The sequence below is a fragment of the Oryza sativa genome, chromosome 9 (assembly GCF_034140825.1).
Source record: "Oryza sativa Japonica Group chromosome 9, ASM3414082v1".
Classification (NCBI taxonomy): Eukaryota; Viridiplantae; Streptophyta; class Magnoliopsida; order Poales; family Poaceae; genus Oryza; species Oryza sativa.
Window position 1 is genome coordinate 14,431,833 of NC_089043.1, and position 5,886 is coordinate 14,437,718.

The window sequence follows — 5,886 nt, forward strand, 5'->3', positions numbered from 1 at the left end:
CCCTTCATCAAGTCATCATGATGAGTCTAGTGCTCGTTCATCAACCGATGTCTCGATGGAGGATGCCGACATTCTGCAACGTCTCTTGAGCGATGCCGACTTCGACCTTGTCGACGATCAGGAAAGACAAGCCTACTACATGCCAAGAGACCGGGAGTATACTCACACGCGAGAATACTCTCTGGAGCTATTGGAAAAGATAGGTATGGATACTAACTTTCGTGCTATCTGGAAAGTTGTTGGTTGGCAGAGATTTGCTGTGGTAGATGAGCCTGGTTATTGTTCGCTTACTTTGCGATTCATGTGCACTTTGAAAGAAATAGAAGATAGAATTTCCTTTCGCTTTTTCCATAAGGAATACACACTTTCATGGAAGGATTAAGTATACTTCTTGATTTTCACGATTCCTGTAAAATCGATCTTCAGAAAAGAATTTCTGCGTTTGAGAAAAATAGGTTTTGGGAAGATATTTATGGTTCTCCAATTTGCAAGAAACCTAGGACGAATGATATTCATAATCCTACACTTAGGCTTATGCACAAATGGATTGCTATGACTTTGTTTCCTAGAAGTGATCTTAGACCCATTAGGGGGATGAATTAATTATCATGTTTGCCATGGTTAGGAAGATCAAAGTTGCTACTGTGAAATGTATGATAAGGCAATGGTTAGAAAGTATAAGATTTTCTGCTCCTGTTGAGTGCAGTTCTTTGATTACTCGGATAGCCAAGGGACTAGGGGACGTCAATGACCAGATTGCTTATATCTCAGCCGCTCGTCCCTGTATTGATGAGAATTATCTAGTGCAAAGGCATATTCTTAAACATGGAGTAGATGGATCTTTGACTTACTTTTTTCCCGATTGTACAAATGAATTCCCGTTGCCTAATGTGGGGTATCATTTCTACAACTGCCATGAACTAACCATTCCCTTGCAGACCATAGAAGAATCTTGTGTAGGTCGAACATACAGGGAGATATGCAACATGGCAAGGAATGAACGAGAAGGTTCATCATCCTCAACACCCGTGCAAACGTATGAGGCAGGTTGGGAGCTGACTGGGGATGTAACCGGATGGAGCCAAGCTCCACGCCACAGCATCGGAGTCTCAAAATGGGCAAGTGCCAATGAGGACCTACGGCATGTGCCTCATGACATACAGTGGGGGGACATGAGCAATCAACCCCCAGATCAAGTGGTATGCCTCTATCTCCAGGTGAATGGCGCTCAAGTTCCTCTCGTTGGGACTTGGGTGAAATCACCCGGAGAATGAATACCCTTGATATGCATATGGGAGAGGTCCAATACAACCTCGAGGAACACATAGCACAAGCGCAAGAATGGCAACAAACTACTGATGCTCAGTTCACCAACATCAACAACCTGATGCAGCAAAAGCCCGATGACCTTCAAACATACTTCCGCTTTCAGGGGTTCAATCCTTACCAAGGACCCTGAGCGAAAGCCAAGCTTGTGGGGAAACATCTCTCCCCCCACTGAGGTAACTTGTATCATATTGAATATTTCCCTTTCCAATTGCATGTTTGCTTTCTAATTGCATCCTATAAACCTGAAAACAACATAAAAACTTGCAAAATAGAAAATACCAAAAAGATAGGTAAGGTTTTGTCATGCTAGGTAAGACAAACTAGTTCTCTTTGTTGAAATGATGAATAGTTGCTTTGTTTTATATCTCTCATATATGGGTTCATAGGTAAGTGCTCTCTCAAAAATTAAATATAAGTAGCCAACAATTATCTAGGAACCTGAGGTAAATGAGCTGCACTTGCTAATCTGAGTCTAAGTTGTTGTGAGATATGTGATAGTAAATAAGAGTTGCTATGATCCTAGTCCTAGTTTGACTTGAATTCCGGATGCTTTGTTTTTCGAAATGATAAATTTGAAAGTTCCTCATTTGATATAAATTCCTACTAGAGCCAAAAATATGCTTCATTGATTAAACCATATAAATTTTGGTTACTTGCTATTCCATCGAACTTTATCAAATTCTTGTGACTTGTGTAGATACTTCTCATGCTCTATGATCAAGATCATACACCCACATATATGCAAATGCTAAACTCCTACACTGAGAGTTAGCAATTATCCATTCCATTCCATTTGTATACTACCACCAAAATAAATTCTCCATGCTTTTATGTGCTTTCTTCTCCTTAAAAAGAAAATCCTTTCTGAAAAAAAAAGAAAGAAGAAGGGAGGGAAAGGCATGGTTATGAAAGAAAAATAAAGTTATGCTCTCTCAAGCATGAGCATGATATTGAAAGAAAGAAAAAAAAAGAGAGAATATAGCTGTGCCCTCTCCTTATTAATAAAAGAAGGATTTTTGGGAGAAGGAAGTAAGCACAAAAGAGAAGCATTTTCTTTATTTTTCTTCATATTACATTTCCACCATATATCACACACTTTGCACGATCTTTATCTTGAGTATGTTTAGTTATCTATTTTAGTCTGAGTTTTTTACTTAGTAATAAATATGAATGCAAGTATGTTTAATCCCTACCGAGCTCCACATATCAAACCTTAGAGTAGGAATCAAAAAGGCAAAAATGGTGAGGAATTCATATTGATACACTTAGAGAGAATGAGTGAATCATTTGAGGAACTTGGCTTTTCTTTTACAAAATCATTTGAAAACTTCTGGAATAAAAGTTGAATAAAGATTGGGTGATTCATGCTCTAATTGTTGTTCTGTTTTTCAATTGTTCAAGGCAAGGAGAAGCAATATCTCGTGGGAATCAGGGATAAGGGTAAGCCACCGTGCCAAAGATTATTTAATTTGAGATAGAGTACATATATCTTGCACCTGTACCTTTGAGATATACAGCATAGTAGCAACTCTTGATCAACAACTAAGTCTTTGTTTCCTTTCGTCCTTTACACGGGACAACCAAAGGTTCAAGCTTAGGGGGTTTTGTTGACGGTCATTAGCGATCAGTTTCGACCATCAATATTACCAAAATAGAGGAGAACTAGTTATGCTTGCAATGCATATTCACGTTAGAATAATAATATTCCACTAGTAGTTGGTTCACTAACCTTTTGCAGGGAATAACCATAAAGTGGAGTAGAATCGACATCAAATCAGACGATAAATCAATCGGATGATGTCGAGAATCAGACTTATGCACGAATAGGCAAAAAACTCATAATTGACAAGATGAATTGAGCCAAAATTAACAAGTCTGCGAAGAGAAGCAACAGAGGATGCCACCAGCCAAAACCTGGGCTGGTTGGGCCGGCCCCTAGTTCGGCCGAACCCCCCTAGCACCGTTGGATGCAGGATTTCTTCTGGACGGTGTGGATCACTCCCCAATGACGGTTGGAGGGCAATTCCGACCATTCCAAATGCCACAACCGTCATTGGCAGCCTATTTAAGGAGGTCCTCTTCTCACTTCACTCACACACCTCAAGCAAAGCTCTCTCATATTCTGTCAAGTTTAGTTTAGTGTTCTTAAGCTAGTGGAGTAGAAATAGAGTAGAAATCGAAGTCCGGTAGCCTTCGGAAGAGTTCAGGTATGGCTCTAGTAGCTCTATTTTCCTCTTTTGTAAGCTTTGTACATTTATTAGAATACTCTTCTTTATACATTTATGGTATTGAATACTTTCCGAGTATATGAATGCCAGCTTTACATTATGTTCATGTTATACTGATTATACTGCTAGCTTATCTGGGAGATGCATCGGTACGGGCAATGTTTGCTTATGCAATTACTCTATGATATGACGATGATATTAGAGTAGTATCTGGTAGTTTAGGCATGGTGTCTAGATTACGGGATATCATTATTTGGGGTTATATGCTGCGGATGAGAGGTGGGCCACTGATAGTGACACCTCAGTACGGATATTCCTCCGCGCGTGTATATAGTCCTAAGTTAATTTACTGAGGATGGTAGTCCTCCGTATTTAGCCCCGGTTGTATGGTAATGATAGGCTGTCGTAAGGAACTCGACAGTCAGGGATGGCTTCTCGATGTACCAGGAGGGCATCGGATAGAGGGTATTAAACTAGTTAATCAGATAACTAGAATGTACGTATACTATGTATACTAGAAGTATAGGAAAAGATTCTCCTTCTATTTTCTTTCCACTTAGCTTAGATATTTTAGTATGAGAATGAGTATTTCTCTACTTGTATATCACTCTATCATTTAATTTATCGTAACCCCTACTTAGACTATAATTATTATAAGTAACATATAAATTATTAGTCTGGTTCTCTCTACTATGATCTTCCGACGGGATTAAATAAATACAATACCGCTGGAATACTCTCGGGTAAAATGTTACAAAGGTATATTAGTGTGCTTGCGGATGAACTCTGTAACTATAATATATCAGGAGTATTTCTACGTCATTGCTGTAAATTTTATTCCTAGTAATATCGCTAAGAAATACCAACACAGGCCACAAGCGCCCTAGCATATACATTGGCCAGTATACCACCGTGTGCGACGAGAACAGGGCCACGCGAGTGCAAAGCCGCATGCATGCGAAGTTCGAACGTATGAGTGGATTGTGTGCAGCCACTCATACAAACCGTACGTCATGCCGGCGGATCTCTTGAAGGTATGCAGTTGGAGGCTTGTGTGCGTCTGGATGCCGTGTCCTAGAGGACTCCCTGTCACATGTGAGCGGTCCCGAAAATCCGAACGGGATTCCCACGTAGCCACGTAGGCGACGATGGAGACGGACACACAGATGACATGACAAAGGAAACGAACAATAAGGAGAGCATGAATTAGAATTGGCGACGTAATCAAACTCGATATGAGGGTTTTGTTTTGATTCGATTAGATCGCGTACATGGCAGATTTGCACGGATATGGGACACAGCTATGGAGGACCGGAATCAGATGACGTACCAAAAAGTTGATAAAAACATTTTTAATTTTTATAATAGTAAAGATAAAGATAAAGATAAAGATTTTGTTTCAGCCGCAACGCAAGAATCGGAGACAACCTTATATCAGACCGTGTCGTTTTATAATTTTTTCGTAAGTATCCGTTACCATCTACACAATCTTGTTTCTGAGGTGTTACACAAAGTTGGAATGGATCATGCATAAATCTTCTGTTTTTTCTTTTCTTGACACGATGCATAAATCATCTTGATCTGTAATTCAGGTGCGTGGGCTTATGGCAGATTGAGGCAGCTCCAACCTTTGGATGGGCCAGTAGTTAATCTCATCGCCCGCACCAACCGCGGTACTAGGCCCACTGCATGCCCTAACCTTACTGTGGGCTTCTTGACAAAGTCTGGGTTTAATTTTTTTTTATAGGGGAAAATCTGGGATTAATTGAGAGCCCATTGTTTTGCAAAGAGATTTTTTTAGAGAGATTAAAAAAAATCAGATTCAATATTTTATAAAAATATACTCCTCCCACCTTATTGTAGGGCGAGGCAAATAAATCGCCCTATGGAAGAGCAGGGTATATGACGTTGCAGCAGGGAAGAGGCCACCTTCAAAATTACCACAACGCTAGTGTGATTTATACCCCACTCTTCCTGACTAGTTGCGGTAATTTTGAAGGTGGCCCCTTCTCGCCCTGCACTAGTATGGTTAATCGCCGGGAGGGACGTGTGTGGGATTTTGCTGGCAGCCCTCTTCCCGGCGATAAATCATCCTAGTGGAGAGCGGGAAGGGACTGTCTACAAAATTACCACGGCGCATCCCTCTCCCCGCTGTCACATCATATGCCTCACCCTCCCCCATGACGATTTGTTTGTCCCGCCCTCCAGGAGGGCGGGAGCAGTATGTTTTTATAATATATTGATTCTAGAATTTATTTTTAAATATTTAAAATATATAAATAAATAAATATTATTTTTACCAAAGCCATTGCAAATATTAGCAGGTCAG